The sequence below is a fragment of the Echinops telfairi genome, unplaced genomic scaffold, assembly GCF_000313985.2.
Source record: "Echinops telfairi isolate 266 unplaced genomic scaffold, ASM31398v2 ScPeMD7_1;HRSCAF=3_0, whole genome shotgun sequence".
In the NCBI taxonomy this organism is placed as follows: Eukaryota; Metazoa; Chordata; class Mammalia; order Afrosoricida; family Tenrecidae; genus Echinops; species Echinops telfairi.
Window position 1 is genome coordinate 27,132,482 of NW_022103896.1, and position 23,958 is coordinate 27,156,439.

A 23,958-nucleotide genomic window follows, 5' to 3' on the forward strand; every position below is an offset into this window, starting at 1 on the left:
ACATAGACTTATATTCCACTCTTCAGAAATTATATTTAACTATTGGTAATAGGGTTCATAAGTCATCAAAACCAAATCCACTGCCATCGAATGCATTTGATCTTATAGGGACCCAAAAGCAGAGTGGAACTGCTCCTTAGGCTTCTGAAACTATTTTCAGTCGCTAATTTTCTCATTTATCTCCTGTGGACTGGCTGATGGGCTTGAACTGCCAACTTTGTGGTTAGCATCCAACATGGTTAGCATCTAACATTTAGGCCACTATGCCCCCAAGGACTCCTTTCTAAAATGTATAATTTTAGAATATAATATTCAATCTTACTAGAAATATGGCTTTGTATAAATTGCCAAATCTCTTTAGGCTCAGATTCTTCATCTGTAGATGAAATAGTCTTAGAGTGTATTCGGAGAATTAAATGACACTTTCCATGTTAAGTAGTAATATACAAAGACCCTGAATAAAAGTAAATATACTAAATATAGACAATGGTAGTTTATCTTGTTATGGAATAGAAATGATGAAGTCTGCATTACCTATGCTCTTGAAAGAAAGTCTTCAAGAATTTATACAGGAAAAGGAAATAGAGGAAAGAACTAGGAGGAAAAAGACATGCATATATATAACAATAGGGATATAGATCTATGTACATATGTTTATATGTTGAGTATCAAGGTAGCAGATGGACATTGGGATTCGACTCAAGTCCTGATGCTCACCTTCCTGACAAGATCACGGAAGTCAAAATGGGTACATAAGCAAATGTGGTGAAGAAAGCTGATAGTGCCCAACTCTTAGAAGATACAGTGTCTGGGGTCATAAAGGCTTGAAGTTAAACAAGAAGCCATTTAGCAGGGAAGCAACAAAGCCCACATGAAAGAATCATACCAGCCTGTGTGATCAAGAGGGGTCGATGGGTCAGGTATCAGGCATTAGAAGATCCAAAATAAACAATCATATTGATGCAAACAAGGTGGGTTAGAATGGAGACACAAACCCCATCTGTAGACAATTGGACATCCACTCACAGAAGGGTCACAAGGAAGGGACAAGCCAGCCAGGGGGCAGTATAGCACTGACAAAACCCACAACAGTCCTCTAGTTCTTTAATGCTTCCTCCTAACCCCAACCCCTACCCCCAACTATCATGAACCTGATTCTACCTTACAAATCCGGCTAGGCGGGAGCATGTACACTGGTACAGATAAGAGCTCTGGACATATTGAATGCAGGGCAGATAAGTCCCTCACAACAATGGGGGTAGCTATACCAAGAGGGTAGAAGAAAAGTGGGGAGAGAAGGGCGTGAGAGGGGGAAACTGATCAAATGGATCACAATGATTGATGTATAACCACCACCACCACCCTTACCACCCCCCAGAGGGGGACAAACACCAGAAAAGTGGGTGAAGGGAGACAGTAGACAGTGTAAGATATGCGAATAATACTAATTTATAATTTATCAAGGGATCATGAGGGTTGGAGGTTAGGGAGGGAGGGGAAAAAGAGGAGCTGATACCAAGGGCTCAATTAGAAAGAAAATGTTTTGAAAATGATGATGGCAACATATGTACAAATGTGCTTGGTACAATTGAGGTATGGATTGTGATAAGAGCTGTAAGAGTCCCCAATAAAATAATTATTTAAAAAATTAATACAGGTCACATGAATTTTTAGGAACAAATGATATATGACATAAATATACTTTTTCAATGTGCCCATGGGAGTTCCAAAGCATCTATTTTAATTTTCTAAATAAAATTACATTACAAATAATTTTGAATGTAAAGAGAACTATGTCTTTTCCCCCCTCAATATATCATGTATTCTTTGTCTTACAAGAGTATATTACTAATTGTCAAACTTAGAGAATATTCTTTTTAGAAGTCTAGAACAATAACAACAAAATGTGCCTACTAAATCTATTATAAAGTTACTTTAGTAACACCATATCGCTTACCCAACATGACCGGTGACGTTAGCTCAGGCTCGCTCTGCTCTGTCCCGGGGCAGCAGCGGGTGCCCCGAGACGGAACTGCACCTGCCTCGGTTTCCCACACACTCGCTCAACTTTCGCAAACGCTCACAAAAAACGCCGGAAAAATTTTATTCAACCTTTCTTGTTTTTAAAAAAAGAAATTAATATAAAATTATAGGGGGGGAAGGAACCTGAACTTTCAACACAGCTGGAACAATCTGCAGCGGCCTGGGCATCCGCAGGAGAAGAGATTTAACTTAGTCGGTTTTCTGAGGGTGTTGGCTGTTCCCACAGTGACGGAAGTGCAGGGTTGGGTCTCCCGGCAGCAGCCGACTCAAACCACGGGTCTGGGGATGTTCGCACCATCCCGAGATCCGAGTGAGACAGGCAATGTTCAGTCATGAGTGTGACAAAACTGACAGGCAGGAAGCCATGTACGTATTCAGGGAGAGTCACGTGTTTGTCTCCCAGAGGCGATTCCTTTGGAAGACACGTGGCGCCCCCCTCTTCCTGAAAGCACTGGTTCCCCTGTTGAAGCTTGCTAGGGACGACAGTGGGTTTGACTCCATTCAAAGCTTTTTTTATTCTCGTAAGAATTCCATGAAGCCTTCTCACCAAGGGGAGCCACACCGAATTTCCAAGAAGGAATAGAATTTCCTAATGCCATTTTCCCAGATGGAGCGGCGTATTGTATGAGACGTATGAATGCTGACTGTTGGTGCGTAGATACTCTGATTTCCCAGCGTCGAGTCATCAGCCAGATCAAACCCTGCACATTCTGATGCGTGAGCAGTTATGGACCAGTTCTCCATGACAGGTGGTGTTCCTGCGAAGCATGCCACTCGTGAGCGTGGAATTGGTGACCTGATCCCAGGTTCTGTCAGTGATGCTTCCCTGTTCACTCCTTGTGGGCATCCAATGAAAGGAAGGAAACCGGATGGAACTTATTGGACTATTCACAGCCCTCCAGAACCAGAATTGTCTTATGCTAGCTTTGAGGCAACCGTAAGTCAGACCTCCTGGGACGACCTGATCAGGAAAGTGGTGGAAGTCTTCAAGCCAGGAAAATGTGTGACCACCCTGTTTGTAAAGCAGAGTTTTAAATGATGCACAGTGTTTTCTTTGCCCCAGAAGATGGAAGGGTTTAAGCGTCTTGATTGCCAGAGTGTTATGTTCAATGATGACAACTTTGTTTTCACCAGTTTTGCTAAGAAGCAGTCACAGCAGCAGAGCTGATTAAGGAATATGAAGAAAAAACACAAAAAGAAAACACACATAGAAGAAGGTGGTAGCTGCCTCCTAGATCCTGATCCCAGGGCTGTGCTGCCCACAGCCACCACCTTGCAGTTGCAGAAAAACCTAGATGTAGTCACACTGTCATCCCTCTGAGTTGTATGCATTATTATACCAGGAGTTAGACACCGTGCATGAATGCTCTCTTCTGTGTTTAGGTATTCTTTGCTTCTCGCTGTGAAATTGAAGTCCATGTAGGAAAAACCTTTTACTGGATGAAACTTTACAACACTTGTGAAAACAATTCAATGTGGTTTATGCACAGTATAATATTTCTCCAGGTATCACCCAAACTTCCCCACAGACAAGGCTTTCGTCCTCATTGGGCATTGGCCTCAGCCAGACCATCTGGGACTGTTGTATCAATTGCTGCCAGAAGTTACATCCCGTTACCTCCAGGTTCTAGAACACACTCTCTCTGAATGCATGTTACTGAAACCAATTTCTACTTCCTACAGCTATATATTTTTTGCAACAGCAATTAAAGCTTTTCTTCCATGAGTTGAGTCCTCTTAAGAAATAAAAAATATCATTTCATGTGAGGGAAATGTATGAACATGGAATGGAATACCACAATGTATCATTACTTGCAAATAATGTGATTGAATATTTAAAAACCTCTAAAAAATAAAATTTCTCCTTTTTTTTAGTGAAAAACCATAATGACCATGGAGAAATGTATATAAATAGGTCAACACTCCCATGATTTTAATGAATCTTTTGAGTAAAAGATTTTGAATGTCTCTGAGTCATTAAGGCTTTAGCTGAAGTTTACTACTCAGACCCACTCAAGTGATAATGACTTAATTGCAGCATGCAAAATAATTGTTATTGTTGTTCAACATAACAAATACCGATTGAATTTCCTATTGAACTTGCTATTCAGATTGAGAGAGAAAATATACCATGCTTGTAATGAACAGAAAGTTATAAGTCCTCTAAGGCTTTCCTTTTCATGTAATGGAAGTAGGGAACCTAGGGCAATTTGGGCAGAGATTTGAATGGAATTTCTTCTTTTCTGATATTCAAATGAGAGTAAGAGGACAATTCAAAAGTTTAAAAACAAAAAGCTATTTTTTTTCCAGTCAAGAACTATAAAGGCCACTAGCAAACAAGATTCTTTTCAAGGTTGACAAAGAGAGTTACTTTCTGGAAACTTTTCTAAAACTAATAGTTAAAGAATACAGATGGAGAGAGAATTTCAAAGAAGGCTTAATGGCAAGGCAGTGCCCTAGGCAATCACGTGACTGCAGGCATGGGAATAAAATACAAGGAGACAGATGTGACCACATCCCAAGAAAGTACTGTCGAGGAGCTATGTTGTTACAAAAGGCAGGCGTGTCCTCACTGTAGCGTGCGTTCTCAGTTCATCCAGCTAAGCGGAGAGTGGACATGGATTGTTCTTAAAAGTCATCCTGGCTGTTTCACCTCCTAGTGACTCTGTGTATAAGAGAACAAATACTCCCAAACCAAGCACTTTCCTCACAACCTCTGCTAAGCTTGCACTCACTGTTGCAATCAACCGAAGCCAATCGCTTTTATGGAGCATCTTCTTTTTTTTTTTTCCTTCTGACCCTCACCTTTACCATGGATTGACACAGTGGCTGCAACCATGTGCAACAAAGTAAACATAAGAACAATTGTGAAGATTTCTTGGGACCTGGCAGTGTTTCTTTGTGTGACATATAGGATCAGAATGAGTCTGAACCGACTCAATAGCGCTTGAAAACAACGTTACCAAGTATGATGTCTTCATCAGGGACTGGTCCCTCCACATGTTCAAAATCTGTGAAACAGAACCTCGCCAACTTGATTATAAGCATTCTGGTTGTATTTATTCTAACACAGATTTGTTTGTTCTTTTGGCAGTCTGTGTTATGTTCAATATTCTTTGCCCACACCATAATTAAAGTGCCTCAATTCTTCTTCAGTCTTTCTCAGTAACCACATGCATGAATTGAGCTTTTTACCTCATTCTACCTGAAGTCCACTTCAATGGCTTTGTTATTTAATCTTAAAGTGGTAAGTAAAAGAGGGTACTATAGGTGGTTTGTACTTTTAAGTAGATATTAAAGCGGTTCTTGATATGAAAGAACTGAAGCTAAAAAGAGAGAGCATTAATTCCTACTTCAATATTTTCAAGATTGTGTTTCCGGAAGTACTTGGGAAATGTTTACTAGATGAACTGTGAATGTAATATTGAATAGACTGATGCCAGCACCTCATCACAATGATTATTTTAATGGGTTAAACCCTGAAATATTGACCAATAGTCTACTGTCCCATCGATCTTTTCTATTTCAATTAAGGAAAAAAAATATATCAAGCTCCCAATTTATTTTAACTATCTTAGTAATTAATAGCAAATGATAGATACCAGGAAATACGCATAATGTGCAGCCTCCACTGGCCTGGTAGTGGATGCTTACATGTTGCTCTGATGTTAAATAGTCTTTAGAAGAGTTTCTAGACGGAAAATGACTAAAAAGAGAGGCCCGATGTTTTACCTCTGAAAAATCTGCCAACTACAGACTCCTCTAGTTCCGCAGGACCCAATTCAGTTCCTCAGGAACGCACCGTGAGCAGGAGCCGACTCCGTGTCAGCTAGCAGCAGTCATTTAATACATTTAAAACCTGAGCAGTAGTTATTCTCCTATCGATGGTATTTTTTCTTTACGTTAAACAAGTTTTAACTAAAGTGTTCATGACATGACCAGATAACAACCTATTTTAGGCCCACAACAAATATCCAAAAGGAACAATTACAGAGACTCAAAACAAACAAACAAACAAACAAACAAATGTTTAAAACCCATACTTCTTACCATCATGTTGTATTCGGTGCCGAGTCAGTTCCCAATGCCTAGATAGAGGTCAGTCCTGTGACACCCAAGCAAGCATTTTGATGTTTGATCCCATGATTTTAGCCATGTGTCAATTCCTCTCAAGAGCCTTCCCCCTTTTCAGGCATGCTGTCCTTCTCCAGGGACTGGCCACCCCAGATAACATGTCCAAAGTACTAAGATGAAGCCTAGCCATCCTTGCCTCTGAGGAGCATTCTTCTAAGACAATCTGTTTGTTCTTTTGTCAGTCCAAGGTACTTTCAAGGTTCTTCTTAAGCACTGCATTTCAAATGTATCAATTCATCTCCAGTCTTCCTTATTCCGTGTCCCACTTTCACGGGCATGTGATGCGAATGAAAACGCCCTGGCTTGGAAAAGGCACACGTTGGTCCTCAAGGCGACATCTTTGCTTTTCAACATTCTACATCTTGTGCGTCTAGTTTACGCATTGCCGTGAGGCACTTGATCTATTGACTGCTGTTCCATGAGCATTGATTGTGGATCTAAGAAAGACAAAATCTGTGACAACTTCAATTGAGGATTTTGCTTTTCTTTACATTTAATGTCTGTCTATACTGACCGCTATACTCTTTGATCTTCATCAGCAAGTGATTCAAGTCCTCCTCACTTTCAGCAAGGTTATGTTACAGTCGTAGTAAAGCGAACAATAAAATAAACAAATAAAAGTTTGTTGTCAAGGGATATTCAGTTCACTCTGTAGAAAGTTAGTTATTAAGCACCTCCATTCCAACCTGAAAATACTCGATCTCATTGATCTCAGGAGCTAAGCAGAGTTAGGCCAGGTCTCATTAAGCACTTCAGGGACGCTGGAGGCATAGTCTTTGAAGTGCTGAGCTGCAAACTCCCAGATCGATGGGCCAAACTCAAGTTGTTGAGCAGAGAGAGACGTGGCAGTCTACTTCTGTAAGGGTGCACAGCCTCGGACACCGGACACCGTATGGAGCGCTGCTCACCTGTCCTTCTGGGGTTGCTAAGAACCAAAATTGAATCAATGACAGCAGGTTGATGCAGGTATTCAAGGGACTTCAATATTTTAGATATGATGTTTGTCATGCCATTTGGACATGGTTGGAGATAAAGTAAAATCACATGTGTTAATTATTATTGAAACTGAGTAAGGGATCCATGAGTTTTAATACATAATTCTGCTCTCTCTTTTTTTCTTTAAATATTCGATTTTTTCTATAATTTTTCAAAAAATAAAACACTTCAAAGAATCATAAAACAAAAGAAAACACTGAAATATTTTAGTTTAACCTAAGGCTCAATTGAGGAGAGTTTTCTTATTTACTAGTAATAGTTTATTTCTTAAAAATTATTGATTTTAATAAAACAAACTTGTAAAATGATCACATTTCACATTAAAATAATGAAATATCTAATGAGTAAAAATTGAACTAAGCACTATTGCTTCACCACACTCTACTTCATTATTTGATTAGAAGCATGAAGGACAGTACTAGTCCTTCATGGAATGGAGAACATAGACATTTGAAAGACCACCAAGTACCTTCATTATGATGAGAGAAATCAATGAATGCTAAGAACTTTTCCAAGAGAGTGTCATACCAAGATGCTATCAAAACAGAAACCAGTCTAGTGTCCAGTTTCCAGGCGCACAGAAGTATAATCTTTCAATTCTACATATTGAGAGTAAAATGCCTCCACTAGCCCATGAAAACTTTAGGCAATAAAATTACTTTATGGAATTTTAAAATATGTCACTAGGAATTGGTTCTATAGAAGTGTATTTTAAAAGAATCAAAGTGTATAAAAGCTTTGAAAGAGTAGAAATTCCATCAAGTGTGACAAGATTTGCATAATTTCTAAATTAAAAAGTCAACCAAATTGTGAAAACTTCTTTATGATAACTTGTAATTGTATCTTTTTTTTTTTTTAAACTATTTGACCGGGAGTTAATAGAGATATCATATCATTCCATACTCCATATTGTACAATTGCTACTCTAATCAGTTTCAAACCATTCTTCTCGTCCCTGAACTCCTTGACATCAGCTCCCTTTTATACTCCCGCCCCTCGCCGCCACCACTGTACCTCCGGAAACCCTGCTTCAATTTGCTGTCCCTGTGGGTTCAGCAATCCTGGGTGTCATGTACTGAAAAGCAGAAAAACATATACTGAAAATTCACCTCCCCTTGCCATAACACATCTGAGATAAACCTCAGTATGAACGAACAAACACAGAAAAAGGAAATGCCAAAAACCAGATCAGGCCTAATGTGCATCAAGGCTTTAACAAATGTGACAAAGCGCTAACCATTCAAGTCAGGTTTATCATTTTGACCTCTATCGTCATCTTTCTAATGCGCTCTATGTAATGACCACGTTCCTCCTATCCCTCTGCTGTGAATAGAAGGAAATCACCGAGGTGGATTTCCTGTGTAGAGCCTACAAAGGTACCTTGGGCTCCTAGTGTCATCCATAGCCTTCCACAAACCAGACTGAAACTTTAGGCTCTGATACCATCCCCCCCTTCAACTTTGGATTATATGGTTTACAATCCTTCAGTGACAGATATTGGTGTGCTTCTTCCATGTGGACTTGATTGACATCTCACTTAGATGGCTGTTTGTTTGGGAACAAGTCGTTAAGACCCTAGATGCTATGTTATCTGATATCCGGGCTCCATGAAACTATATCATTTTGATGAGTAGGGAAAAATATCCACTATTCCTAATGTGAGGTCTTACAAAACACATCTCATTCATAAGATTAACAAGAGTGGGCACAGTGATTGTAATTTAGAATCTATTACTTTTTTTTTATTTTAAAGGAAAAATTTCAATTTTTATTGGGCTTTAATGGGAGTCTAATGGTAATTTTCTTTCTAAATGTCTCTTGCATTAATATTGAGATTACACTAATACCAGAGCACACAATAAAATGTTTTTTTACTAAACAGGCTTTTATGAGACATTTAAATCAGACATTTATAGCTTTTCACCTAGGAAAAATTTAATATGCTGTACATATAATGGCATAAAAATTAAGTAGGGAAACATCTTTTGAAATGTACTACATGGTTTTAATTTTTAATTATTTGAAACACTTTGAAAAAAATTGGAACTATATGAAATCAATTAAAAGTCTTAATAATTACAATTTTCTAAATGAATAGTTATGTACTTATGGAATAAGATGTTTTAAAATATTATGTAAGCAAGGTCTGCTTTTTTCAGATTCTTAACTGTATTTGTTGAATTATGTCCAATGAATTATGCTCAGCTGTTCACTGGAATTTGAAGGTCCCTGACTTATCAGTTCTGTTGGAACAGTGGGGTAAGCACTGGGCTGCCAACCAGAAGTTTGGAAGTTTAAAACCAGCTTTTGCTTCCTGGAAGACAGATGAGACAGTCAGCCTCTAAAAAGATTTTCAGCTGCAGAAACTCTACGGAGCAGTTCTCCCTTGTCCTATAGCATCACTGTGAGTTGGAATTGGCCGGTCACCAGTGAGTGTGCGTTGGGGGATCATGTTTTGGGTTCTTGATATTCTTATTAATGGGCCACTCTCATAGACCCATTGCCATCTCTAAAAATACTTTTGTTGCCTTGCTGAAACATTCATGGTGGTTCACATAAATTAAAAACTAAAGTTTCTGGGCATATGATCAGAAAATACCGTGTAGTCGGTGTACATAGGATGCTACCGCAACTAGCGACTACAAGCTATGCCTTTCGACTTTCTGCATTGACACTCTGTCCCTAATACTTTTTAGCACTGTGTTCTATAAAAGGTCTCTTGATCTTTTTGTATCTTAGTTGACTCAAGAGGAAAATACTATTATAAATTATTATTTTCTGGTCCATATGCAATTTGCTAGCTATTGAAGAGAAGAGTCCCCACTGAAACCAGATATCTTATCTAATCTCATGCAGCAGAAACCAGAAAGCCCACTGCCATAGAGTTAATTCCAATGCCCGGAGACCCTACGCAGGGTTTGTGAGGCTGTAAATCTTCACAGGGCAGACAGCTTCACCTACTCCTGAGAGTAGCAAGTGGGTTTGAAGCATGGACCCTTGCAGTTAGCAATCAATAGCTACCTGAAAATGCTTCTGACCTCTATATTTATTTATTACTTTGCAGCATATTTAAATGGAAATTAATGACTGAATTAATATGCAGGATTAGATAATAGAGCACTTGTTTTATTATCATAGTTTTGTTGGATTTTATTTTCCCTTCATCCGGAAACCCTGGTATTCAGTTAAGGAAGAACAAAATTTATTTGTTTGGTTTTCCCAACAGTATGCTAAGCAGTTTGCATAAATTATCTATTAAATCCAGACCTACATGTGTAGCACCAGATGGACAGTCAATAAATTTTGGTAGGAAGTAATGATGAGCAAAAAAAACCCAACCAAACAACCAACCAACCAACCAAAGAGCAGAGTCATATACTTACTATACAGACAAATTAATACATCATCAAACCAAACCAAGGGCCTTACAGTGCCTTTCGACGCTGTAGGAGACAGTAGAACGTTTGATTTCTGAAAGCCCCCTGGGTTTCTGAAGCTGTAAATCTCAATGGGAGAAGACAGCCTTCCTTTTTCCTGGATGTTTCATTGGGTTTTCAAAACACAGGTGCTTCAGTAAAAGAGAAGTTGAGTTTTGCATAACAGCTGTTTTTGTATACCAGTTGTATGATTGTTGCAATCCCCTCATGGTAAGAGTAATCTGACTTCTTCCAAGGTTTCTTGTTTCCATTTGCCCATTTTTCCTGCCCCTTTTTGCCATGTAAACATGATATTGGGGCAAATACTGTGCCTTTAATGCCATATTCTGGATTTTCCTGACCGGTGGGAAAAATTTATTGGAGTTATTGTTCACTTCATTGGCCCTTCTCTATGATTTGGCTAAGAAGTGATCTCTGGGAATGGATCCATTTCCTGGTTTGAAAAGGCTCTAAGAGTCACATGAGTTACTACTAAATGAGCAGTCTGTGATTTTTATGATTTTGAATTTTGTTCGACATTGTTCACCCACTCGATTCAGGACCTTCTTTTGTGATTCTGACCAGAGTTGTCAAAAGTGGCAGACAGGCACTCTCTGCCTCTACTGTGGAGGCTGTGGTTCCCACTGTCTATTAAACTTTGGGACTAATTATCTCTGGAGTCCCTGTGTTTTTCTGCTCTCCTTTTCTCTCGATGGGAAGACAGCATTGTATCTTAGCTGGCCACACACAAGCTTTAAACTCTAGTGGCTTCTCACCAAAGTAGAATGATGGACATTGTCTTTATGAACTCTTTTGTGCCAATTGACCCAGTTGTTGACAGTGACTATGGTCTTAAATTCCAAAACCCAGTGATTCAGGCCCTTGGGCTATTTGGTTATGGCTAAGAAGTTTGTATAACTTTGCACCCTCTAAGTTTTATTATATGCCTGGATATATTTACAGTACATATAAATAAATATGTAGACATATTATCTTCTATACCTATATAGGTACATTCACCATCTCACACCAGTTTCGTTTACATATCTACTTATGTATCCATTCATAAATTATTTGTTGCTATAATAATTGCCAGATTATGTATTAAATAGCATTTTGCCTTTGACTCCCGAGACTTCGTCTTACATACTTTGGGCATGTTGTCAGGAGGGACCATCCCTAGAGAAGGACATTATGTTTAATGATGTAGCAGGCAGTGAAAAAGAGCACTGCCCTCCATGAGATCGAAGGACACAGAGGCGGCAACCACGGACTCAGTCTTGGGAACCATTGTGGAGACGGTTCGAGAGCGGGTAGTGTTTCCTCTGCGCATGGGGTCCCTGTGAGTCAGAACTGACTCCATGTCCCCTAAGGACGAGAGCCTTCTGCCCTTGCAGCCCTCCCTGTGTCTTCCTTTGCTTTAGCTGTGCTTCTTTCCCCCTCATTCTTTATTGCCTTCCTTTTAATTTAAGTTCATCTATGTCCACTATCTAATTAGTCATCTTCTTTCCCCCATCCCTCCTATCCCTGCTAAAGATGAAAGACTATTTCTTACTCTATATGAACCTTTTTTATAAACCTTAAAAGTAGTGATCTCATACTACACTTGGCATTTGTGTTTGACTTATTGAACTGACTTGACTGTCATGTACTCCGGGTTCATCCATGCACTGGGATGTTGCGGGGACCCACTGTGAGTCCCTAACCTTGTTTACTGTTCCATTTTGTGTTAAGGACCATGGTTTGTTTATCCATTCACCTGCTGATGGTTGCTTAATCTGTTTTAAGCATTTTACTATGATTAACAGCCCTGTGTTGAGCATGAATATGAATATACATGTGTGTGTCACAGTTTTACACAGTTCCTTTCAATGATGAAATACAGCTATTGTGCACACCATGTCTGTCTTTGTTCTGTGAGTGGGAACGGAAGTCCCATCAGGCTGTGGACAGTCTAGGCAATGCATTCACCACCTAGATGGTCCTTTGTCCTTAACAACTAAAAGGGCAACAGAGAAAATGAAAACTGAAGAATACCACATGTTTCAGCTTCAAGGGAAAAGTAGCACAGAGATAAAAGAATAGGAAAGGCTATATGGAAGATAAGGATGGAAAACACCCATGTTCATATGGACACAGAGGTGGTAAGAGATATTCTTCCTATGGTCCTACAGAACTAAGCACCAGACTATCCCTTATCCTCAAGTATTGATAATGAAGAGGAGGAAGCAGAGGATGTAATTGAAATCTGTGTTCTTTCTACTTCCCCGCGTACCTTCTGGAATGTTACTCAGATGCACGAGTAAATGAATGAATATGTTTACAACTTCTCATCTGAAATAGTCCCATGCATTATTTACCTGTATGCTCTCATTATTGAGATGATTGCACGCATTCTCCAATATGGAATTATTGTTTTGCAATCATGTTCACCTGCACTGGAGCTTTCAGAGTGCTTACAGATACAGAATCTCGTTTTACCACAGCCACACCTGGGAAGCAAGCAGAGAAAGTATGATTATCATAATTAACATGTTAGAAAATTGAGACAAGAGGGTTCAATGAATGGCAACATAGCCAGAATACAGCACAATGTCTGGGCTGGAATCTTTACGCCCTTCTAAAGAATTTTGTACTTACTTTGGAAAAAACTCAGAAAATGTATTAGAAAGTTCACTAGAAGTATAAATGTCAATGGATAAATGAATATATCCTGCATCAAGGGTTATAATAATTTTTACTCATTTATCAAAAATTTAACTGAACCTTTATGACCCTGTGTTGTTGAACACTAAATATACTGAAATGAATAATATATGTTCTATACCCATACTGGTCTTTTTTAACACTGTGTACAGAGAATTAGGGATTACTTTTGCTTTATATGGTAGCTTTTCAGAAAAGAAACTTCTTTTTATTTAAGGCAATGTAAATTTTCCTCTTCTTCATTCTTTTTTCTCTTTCTAAAATTAATTGTTTATTAGATTTCAAATAGAAAATTCAAGAACAGAGCTATATAACTATAACAACATATAACTATAGCTAAACTATAACAACTATAACTATAAATCTATCTATATACATATATTTAAGAAACGCTGAAGTTAGGACTGCTGACTGCATCCTGTCAATGAAGATTAGTATGAGACATCAGTGACATTAATTTAATCACTTAAATATAGACATTTGCCTCCTTATTGTTAGTAAAGTTGGAAGGAAAAGAAAGTAATCTTATTGAAGTTCAAGATAAAGATATCTTTGTGGAAACTATAGAAAATACCATGTTAATGTCTTCAGCGTTAGAATGACCATTCTATCTTGAAAGAAATATAATCCGAGTGCTCTTTATAAATTAGGATCACAATATTTTGTCCTATGTGCCAGGAGGAATCAATCACTGGATAAAGGACACTGTACTTGGTTAAAAAAAAAGAGGTAGACTCTTAGTGAGATGAATAGGCACACAGCTGATAGGTTCAAACCTAGCAACTGTTGTGAGAATGGCCAGGCTGCACACTATTGCTTTGAGTCAGGACCTACCCAATGGGACCTAACAGCAACAACTAATCTATAAAGGATTAGATTTTATAATCAAAAATAAAAATCTATCTTCAAGAAGCTCTGACTCACTGACCAGCTCTTTTCATAAATAAAGTCAAAAGTTGGTCTGAGACTCGTTCCATGAGTCACAGTTCCCCCTTGTCTTTTTATTTCCTTCCCTCCATAAATGCTTTGACACCTTTCAATGTGCTCCAAAATAAAGGGAGAGATGCACAAAGCGTATCAGAGATTCTGGTCTGGCTAATTTTGTTGGCAAGGTTGGAGAAGTTATGGGAATGGGGACATCAAGTTGACATTGTGTAGTCTCGGTAACTGAGACTATGTTGTTGTTATTGTGAGGGGCCATCGTGCTGGCTCCCACTCAAAGTGACCCTATGCACAACAGAACAGAACCCTGCAGGGTCCTATGCCACCCTCACGATGGTGCCTATGCCTGAGTCCATTGATGCCACCACTGTGTGTTAGTCTAGGTAAACTAGAGAAACAAATCCATAGAAAATCGTATTTATATAAGAGAGAGTTTTATATAACGAGTAAGTGTACATTAAGAAAGCATCCCAACCCAGTGCTATCCAAGCCCATAAGTCTAACATTAGTCCACATGTCTGACACCACTCTACAAAGTCCTCCTCCATCTAACAATACACAAGCAATGATGCTAACTGCAGGAGGAAAGCCGAATCAGTGAGTGTATAAGCATCTCAGCGCTGGCAAGGGCCTCCGCACGGCTGCTCCAGCACCCAGGACTGCATCCGGGTAGGTTCATGTGGTTTCTCCTCAGGGATGTCTCAAAGGAAGTGAGCCTTGCCACCTGAAGCAGAGAACTGGATAAGGCAGCTGCATCCTGATCTGACCATCAGATAGTAAGAGACCTGAAAACTAGAAAGATGAGGCTCACTGAGCCATTTTCTCTCAACCCTTCAGTTACTCCCACATGTGTTAATCAGCCACGTTGACACCTTAACTGTCTCACACAGTGTCAGTCCATCTCTCAAAGGCCTTCCTCTCTTTACCCTCCACCTTACCAAGCATGGTATCCCTCTCCAGGGACTTGTCTTTCCTGACAGCATGTCCAAAGCATGGAAGACAAAATCTTGCCTCTAAAGAGAACTCTGGCTTTACTTCTTCCAATACAGATCCGTTTGTCCTTTTAGCAGCACATAGCACTGTCAGTATTCTTCTCCAGCACCACAATTCAAATGTGCCTGTCCTTATTCAATGTTCAACTTGCCCGTGCTTATGATGGAATGGAGAATACCATGGCTTGGGTCAGATACTCTTTAGACCTCAAAGACGCATCCTTGCTCTTCCATACTCTAAAGGGGTCTTGTACAAGAGATTTATGTAATGCAATGCAGCCCTTTGATCTCTTGACTGCTGCTTCCAGGAGCATTGATTGAGAACCAAGTAAGACAAAATCCTCGACAACGTCAACCTTCTCTCCATTTATCATGATGTCACATACTGGTCCAGTTATGAAGATTTCGGTGTTTCTTACGTGGAGTTGTCATCCATCCTGAAGGCTATAAGTCCTGATCTTCGTCCGCAAAAGCTTCAAGTTCTCTTCATTTTCAGCAAGCAATGTTATGTCATCTACATTTCCTTGGTTGTTAGAAAGTAGTCCTCCAACCCTGATGCCCCATTCTTCATATAGGCCAGCATGCACGTTGAATAAGCATGGTGAGAGAATAAAAGCACGTCTTTCCTAATTTTTACCCATTTAGCTTCACCTTGTTCTGTTTGCACCGCTGCCTCTTAATCCATGCACAAATTGACATGAACCCCGGGAAGTGTTACAGAATTCCCATTCTTCTAAGGAAAGTGGGAAAAAGAGAGATTTTTGAAGTATATGTACTTAGAAGTATCTGTGGAGTGTAGAGAATCTTCTATATGAACTTTCATAAATTATTCTTTGGTCCCAATAATACTACTATGACACTTTTATAAGAATCAATTTCAATTAAAAAAAAGCTAAAGATTATTGACTAGAATTATTAAGCCATGAACAAAAGGGGAGGGGAGGGGTGCTTTGATCTCATTAAAACCTTTTATCTCATTATAAAAGCTTCCCATAATCAAATGATATCACTGATAAAGTTGAGTTCTGTATAGAGAGATACATAGATAGACCTCAAAAGACTCCAAAAAGAAGAAAATATGATTTGGTCCATGCTGACGTTTGACTGATGTTTGACTGGCTCTAGGCCTGAAGCCAGGATACTTTTGTTCATCTATTCAGTGACCACACACTAAACCTGCCATCATGCCAAAAACTGTGGGCAAAGATGATGCCGACCCAGGTTGTCTGCATTCTGTTTTCCTAAGAATATATTCAAATAACAGAGAAATTCTTCTCATATATGTGTGCACTAGACTACTGTTTTTCTTTTATTATATGGGACACTTAAAATGTATTAAAATTATCAGAATGTATTTGCTTGCTGGCATGAAATACATTGACAAATTCATGGAACATGTTGGAAATAATTAAATCTAGTGATGCTTCAACTGCTTTCAACTATTGATTTTAGTCCAAAAGCTATTCCTTTCTAACATTCTCGTGTTGATATAACTCTTCATATCCCTTTTGGTACAGGTATTAAATCTTACACAAATCCAGTGAATTTCATTACAGTGTAGCCAGAACCTAACTTAATCAGACTCTAGCAGGGCTCCAATAAGAGCTTGTCATTCATCCAAGTGTAAAGTCCACATTAGATAAAAACTAGATACAAAATGATGAGGATTTTCCACTGAACATCCGCAGTTGGCTACTCACACTGACATATTTACACGTATTGGATTGCCACATGGCTCTGCTTGGGGTGTATTTGCAGCACATAGTTATTTTATTAATATACTGATTTCAGTTTCCATACTATATTAAAAATACCACAGTTGTAGTACACTACATTTTCACAAGCATAAAACATCTAGATAGAATGTAGGAAGATCTTTTTTTTAACGGAATACCAATTCAGACAGAGGTGAAATGTGCCTATGTAAACTCAATAAAATATAACTTACCCTCAGAAAATTCTTAAACAGAATAAAACCTGCTTCTGTGCTGGAAATAGTTTATTCTAGTCAGTAGTGTGGGTTATATGTCTACTACTATAAATGCTTCTATACATGGAAAATAGAGGGGGAACTTTTTCTATAGACTCATGTATTTGTCCTAATAACTCTCTTCATTATTGAGAAATGCCTGCAGAAATACATATATTTAATTAAGAAGACAAAAAAATAAGTCTCTCCTTATGATTTCCCTTCTCTTGTATATTTTAGTATATGGTAGGTTACAATTCACTATGTGCATTTTTTATTAAATCTATTTCTCAAAGTGAGCAACAGCTATATAGTCATCAGTACAGGTTTTCTTAAAAAACGTAGATCACTTTGGCTGTTCTTCAACATTAGTTACCACTTCTTTAAACAATGCTCTGTCCCTGTGTTCAAGGTTCTCTGGGATGGGTTCCTGCGCAAATTTCAGTAGCTTCCAAGCTAACTCTCAAACCCACAGCATTTCACAACCACTGCACTAGATTCAAAACCAGTTGAGAAAACGTGCCCTGTCTTACCGATCTTTAACTGTCCCCTTGGTAGTCAGGCAGTATTAACACGACTGATAAATTTAATTTTATTGTAATGCTTTTCTTCTTTTCATATGTAAGAAATTCATTATGTTTACACATGTGCAACAATAGATTTATTTTTAAATACAGAGTGTTTAAGAGATGGAAAATGCAGCATATTTACCAATTAACAGTGACAATAAAATAGGAGAGAAGATAGAGAACAAAAGTGCACCTTGTTTTTGGTGCACAATATATCAGGCACAATTCTGAGATGTGAGTCATAAATCATCTTTTAAGTTATCTTGAAAGGGCCCAAGTTTAAAACTGTGCCCCATCTATTGTTTTGTCTTAGTAAGCACTCTACTAAGTGCTGTGAAAAATGATTGCTTAACAAAAAATATTTTAAGTTATTGCATCATAGATCCAAGGTTTATAAGAATTCTGGAACCTGGATCTGACTCCAGTACATCTGAGAAATTTGACCTTCGGAATGAGATCATGATGAATAAAGTTTGCAGCTCTTTTTCTATTCTGAAAGCCAAGATTTTTAACTTTGGTGTCTGCTATATAGTACACATAGTACCAGCTGATATTTTACCTGCTATCTGACATCTGCAGGTGACATAAATTTGGGTTCATTATCTCACATACAAATGAAAAGATTAGCACCTTCCTCATTGAGTTATTTAATAATACAGAGATGTGTGTCACACATTTAGCACTTAACTTTGCTAATCATTTTATTGTTGTTATAATTTGCTTTAGCTTCAGTGCATTTCTCTCTGCCCCCTGTTGCCTTAGTCAGTGCTCTTCACAGAAACAGAAGCTGGAATGAGAGAAAGCTTATTTTAAGGTTGGCCAACCTGACTGTGAATATGTCCAAAATGTGTAGGTCAGGCAACACACAGGCTTGGGATTTCTACACATCTGTTTCCCCAAAGTGGCAGGCCAAATGGCAGGAAGAACGGAGCCAAGTTGGAAACATAATTGGCAGTTGTTGGCTACATATGCATCTAGTTGCTGTTATGAAGTAGTTATATGCAACTTAATCAGTTGGTTTTAAGAAAAGCAGATCTCTTTGCATAGTGTGAGTGAGCCTCAACCAATCCGTTGAGTCTTAGGAGCAACAATGAGTATTTTCCCTATGATGTGTTTTGCCTCCTGACTATAAGTAGATATGTTTCCAGAATTAATCTCTTCTTCCTGCCACTTGACCTACTGACTAAATCATGTGTTGCTACTTCACAACAGCAACTAGAGTAGGGAATTGAACAAAGAACGGCAACATAGCCTGCCAAGTTTACACAAAATTCACCATCATATTTCCCCAACATATTTTCTATTTTATTTTAATCACATCATTAATCATTATTTCCCATGAAACAATCTGATGCTGTAATTAGTTGTTTCATTTTGTTTTGTTTTCCCCCAATAGATAAACTTGAATGTCTCTGGTTTCATGATCCTTCCCGGAAATCTGAGTGTTATTTTGAAGACAATTCTGAGAGTGACTTTTCCCCCTTAGTTTTGAGAACATATAAGCAATGTGCGTTCTGTTTACTGAGAGCACGCAGTCAGTCAAGACATGCTGACAACTAAAGACCGACTCTGGTATACTAGTCATTCGATTTCCTTAATAAAAATTAGAATGTCATTGATTTTCAAACTGGAGACAGTATTGCAGACAAATTACACGAACTCCCTTTATCAAGTTGATACTAAGAGTATATTGGTGTTGCTGGTCAAATTTCTTTCAGATATTATCTTTAAGAACAAAAAACCATAAAAACATGCTGCTATTGCAAATTTTACAAAAGTGTATCTTTGTGAACACAGCTCATCCTCTCTCAGGACCTTGGAAGACACCTCAGAAGAGAAAAATCTTCGCTAGCTTTACAGTAAATTTACTTCTATCAAAAGGAATTACATGTCATTTTTTCTCCGGCAAGAAGTTTTTAATCTTTTTCTATAGAAAAAAAAATACATAATGAGAATCCAATATTTTCTCCATTACAAAAAAAGTAATGGTGATCCAATATTTTCTCCATTACAAAAAAAGTAATGGTGATCCAATATTTTCTCCAGTGATGTTTTGGCATAAATCGTATGAACTAAGAAGTCTATGAAGGAGAACAATGGGTGCAGTGTGGGGAAGGAGAACAAAATGGACATACGAAAAGTGAGCAAGCTAGCAACAACAACACATAGTTGATAGGGAATGGACCTTGCATTTATATATCAAGCAATCGGCATGTTATTTAATCCTACCACTGCCAACTTCATGATTATCATAGCTCAAGAATCGTGTTTATGATTTGGATTATTATTTAATTGAATTATTATAACATAGAATTGTCACTACCTTGCTGAGGTAGTTACGTAATTTCATGTCAGCTTGATAAATAAGTGTAGGGGTGGAGTCTAGTCTGTTAGGTCACAGCCTGATGATACTTTCTTGTGAGTGTGGTCTTCCCATGAGGATTCTGGGAAATTCTTCTCTCTGCCTTCATCTTCCTGTTGATAAGCCACATGGAGCCACACTGAGACCTGTGAAAGCCCTGGAGATGCTTCCACTGCCACAGGATCCACAACACTTTGCAACCAGTGGCCTGTGATCTTCCTGCATTTTGCATCATTACATGTACTGAATGAGTCTGAAGAAGGATTTTTGGATTAGTATTGGACATATGGGCTAATATTGGACTTATGGACTTGATCGGGGCTGGGCTGGGCTATTTTCTTACTATACAATTACTCTTCTATAGAAACCTCTTTCATATATATATATTTGTTCATCTAGTCAACCTGATCTGACACACTTGCCCAAAATGTGGCTCTTATTTATTTATGGGTCCTTGGAGTTCTCCTTGTTTTTGCTTCTGAGGCACCAGAGGCTGAGTTATGGAGATCATGGGACAGAGCAAAGGAGCCACCGAGATCACAGACCAGCCAGGGGAAGCAGAGGAGCAGTATGAAGAATCTGAACTTGTGAGTCAGAGCAGATGGCGGGCTTCCTGGCCACTGAAGCCGGCTCCGTGTGGATGAGAAGCTGCAAACCAGCGCAAAGCTTGGCTTTTGGATGAGGAGAGGTGCTGCTATGAATCAAAGACTGTTTCCTAACATGTTCTCATCGTGACTTGTAATCAGTCAACATCCCTAAAATATCTCCAGAATGATGAATATTGCATTGCAGTGGATTATTGAGCCCAACATAGAGTTAAAGTGCTGTGGGAGGAATACTTGGTATCAGAATATGCAAAGAAGGATGGAGGGTTGATGCATCTTAACTCTGGCAATGGGGAAGCTAGAGGAGGTCAAATCTGGATGGTCTCCTCACTGTTTTCACACCACCGTCTATTACAATGGAATAGAATTGCACCGTAGGGCTTCGTAAATTGCAATCTTTATGAGAGTAGATTACTACCACATCTTTCTTCATGTAGAGCTTTGGTGGTTCAAACAATCAAACATTCGGATAGCAGCTGAGTGCTAAACTATGGTGCTGGCAGAAAATTAATGAACCACAACTACCGCAGAATAGCTTTGTTCTTGTGAGATGCCCTGGAATCGCTTCCAACACAGATTGACCCTGTACAGGACACAATTGACCACTGCCTGCCACTGTGCCCTACTTATAGTTGGTGTTTACTTTGATCCCATCATACTATCACTACAAGCTTTGAAACATTTTTGGTTGACTGCCACATTTGTATGTAGGTATGTTTGCATGCATGATTTGCAACTTAACTCAGTTGCTCATTGATACCTAAATTTTCATTTCTTTCTGAGCTGCACTTTGATCTGTTTGAAGGTCATAGAAAAATAGGAAGATCATTGAGGATATGGATTGACATAGTGGTTACAAAAAATGGGCTCAAACATAACAGCATAGCGAGGATGGGGAAATTAGGATATTACGTTTAGGATTTCAATGAGTTGGACCTAACTTGATGATACTTGACAATAACAAATTAGAATCCATATTACTGTCACTCATTGACACTCCAGAAGGTGAAATAGGAAGCAGGCAGTCACACGCTGGTGAGTGCAGAGTCCCATGAATTCAAACTTAGCAGGACTAAGGCAGGGTGCCACAGCTCCTAGGGTCAGCAAGCCACGTGGGCCACCAAACTCCAGCCAAGCAGGAGACCCAACAGAGACAAGCAAAGAGAGAGAGTTCTCTGCAGCCTCTCTCACGAGTGGACCGTACTCCACGGAGACATCAGACTGTCACCTAATTGGAGGGTGGACTCCACCTCTAACTTCACGTGGGATGTGTCAAGTTGACATAAAACCTAAGCATCACTTCCTCAATTCCATTTTTTAGTAAGTTTCTTCTTGTAGGGAAGGAGGCCTGATGCCACTGTTGACACATACATCATCATACATCATTATCACTTGTTTTCTTTGTTGTCCTTTGTTCTGCGCCAATCCTAGTAACCAGAAACGTAAAACATGCTTTAAAATAAATATACAATGAGAAACAATTCTATCACAAGATTACCCATAAATAAATTATTATTTCTGATTTATAAGTCAAAATTAACCAGAAATCGTTTATTAAAATGTTTAATTTTAAAAATGCTTAGGAAAAACAATAACAATTAATTATTCTGTTCAGGATTAAGGGTTTGCTTTGGGGTGAATCTTTTAAATAGCAAAGTCAAAAAGAGATACCAAGATCTAATATTTAGAAGTGGTGCAGCCTTCTTTCATCCTTACCTCTTCCAATGGTAAGGACTCTGACTAGGTTTGAAAATCGAATGGAGCTTATTAGCCTCAATGTCCATGTAGGCCAGGGACTATTTTGATAATAATAGTTATTTTATATCCAGCACGTGATTTAAGGTTAGTAAACCTTAGGTAACTTTTTAGGTCACCTATCCATGGAAGTGAAAATTCAACCCTCTATCTGTCTAGCATCCTCATCTAATTCCTCAAGTACAAGCAAGGACACACACACACACACACACACACACACACACCAAACACTTAACAACTAAATACCTCTTGCCCCAGGTGACTTTTCCAGGGGACATTGGGGACAGGCGAATTTAGCTGAAAGCAGGGGATACAAGAAAAATGTTTACCTGTATTGTGTTTGTGTGTGTGTATGTGTGTATTTTATTTTAGCCACTATGTCAGAAGAAAGTACAATACAAATGTTTGCGTGTATTCTACTGTGTCAAAGGATTCACTGATGTGGATCACAACAGATTATGTTCAACTCTGTGAAGAATGAGAATTCCAGAATGCGTAGTTGTGCTCGTGAGGAACCTACTAGTAGACAAAGAGACAGTCATTCAACACAGCAGGGGACACTGAGTGTTTTAAAATTAAAAAAAGACTGTGCATTATACTTATTCAATCTATATGTTGAGCGACAAATCCGAGAAACCGTACAACGGGGAGAAGAACGCAGCATTGGGGTTAAAGGAAGATTAATATGCTTGGAGCAAGCATATTACACAATTGCCTGCTGAAAGCCAGAAGGACTTGCCAGGTTGACTGATGAAGATCAAAGACTAGAGCTGTCAGTCTGGATGGCCCCGCAACACCAATCCAAGCTCCTCACAGCCTGACCCCCAAGAAGCATCAGGATAAATGAAAAAAAAAAATCGAAAGTGTAAAGGATTTCATTGTATTGTATCCAAAATCGATGCTCACGGTGACAGCAGTCAGGCAATCAGACAACATCATGAATTGGACAAATAAAGGTACTGACAAAGACCCCTTTAAAGTGTTCAGAACAAAGACATCACTTTAAAGATGAATGTGTACCAGTCTGCAGGCCTATTACAGTCGCTTGCCTCGTTGGAATGTGAAGGCTGAACCTTGAATAATGAAAATTAAAGATCCATCAATGCCTTTGGATTACAGCTCTGGGAGAGAAGAACCAACAGCGCTGTCTTGAAGAACTATAGCTAGCACGCTCCTCTGATGGGGAGCACGGCGAGAGCTGCAGCCAGCACGCTCCTCTGATGGGGAGCACTGTGAGAGCTGCAGCCAGCACACTCCTCTGATGGGGAGCATGGTGAGAACTGCAGCTAGCACGCTCCTCTGATGGGGAGCACAGTGAGAGCTGGTTCCAGATACTTTAGAAATGGTATCAGGGTAGAGTTGTGTCTGGAGAAGACCATCAGGCCATATTTGGTAAAATAGAACATCATCAAAAAAAGAAAGACCTTGAATGAGATAGATTTATACAGGGCTGTGCCATCGGCTTCAAC

General features: G+C 38.9%; 1 protein-coding gene and 1 pseudogene across 2 annotated transcripts in view; both read left to right on the top strand.

The window, feature by feature from the left end:
- Positions 1 to 23,958, top strand: part of CSMD3 (CUB and Sushi multiple domains 3) — a 1,328,144-nt gene that overhangs the window by 1,086,949 nt on the left and 217,237 nt on the right. The window lies entirely within an intron of this gene.
- On the top strand, positions 1,963 to 3,211 carry LOC105979241 (annotated as a pseudogene).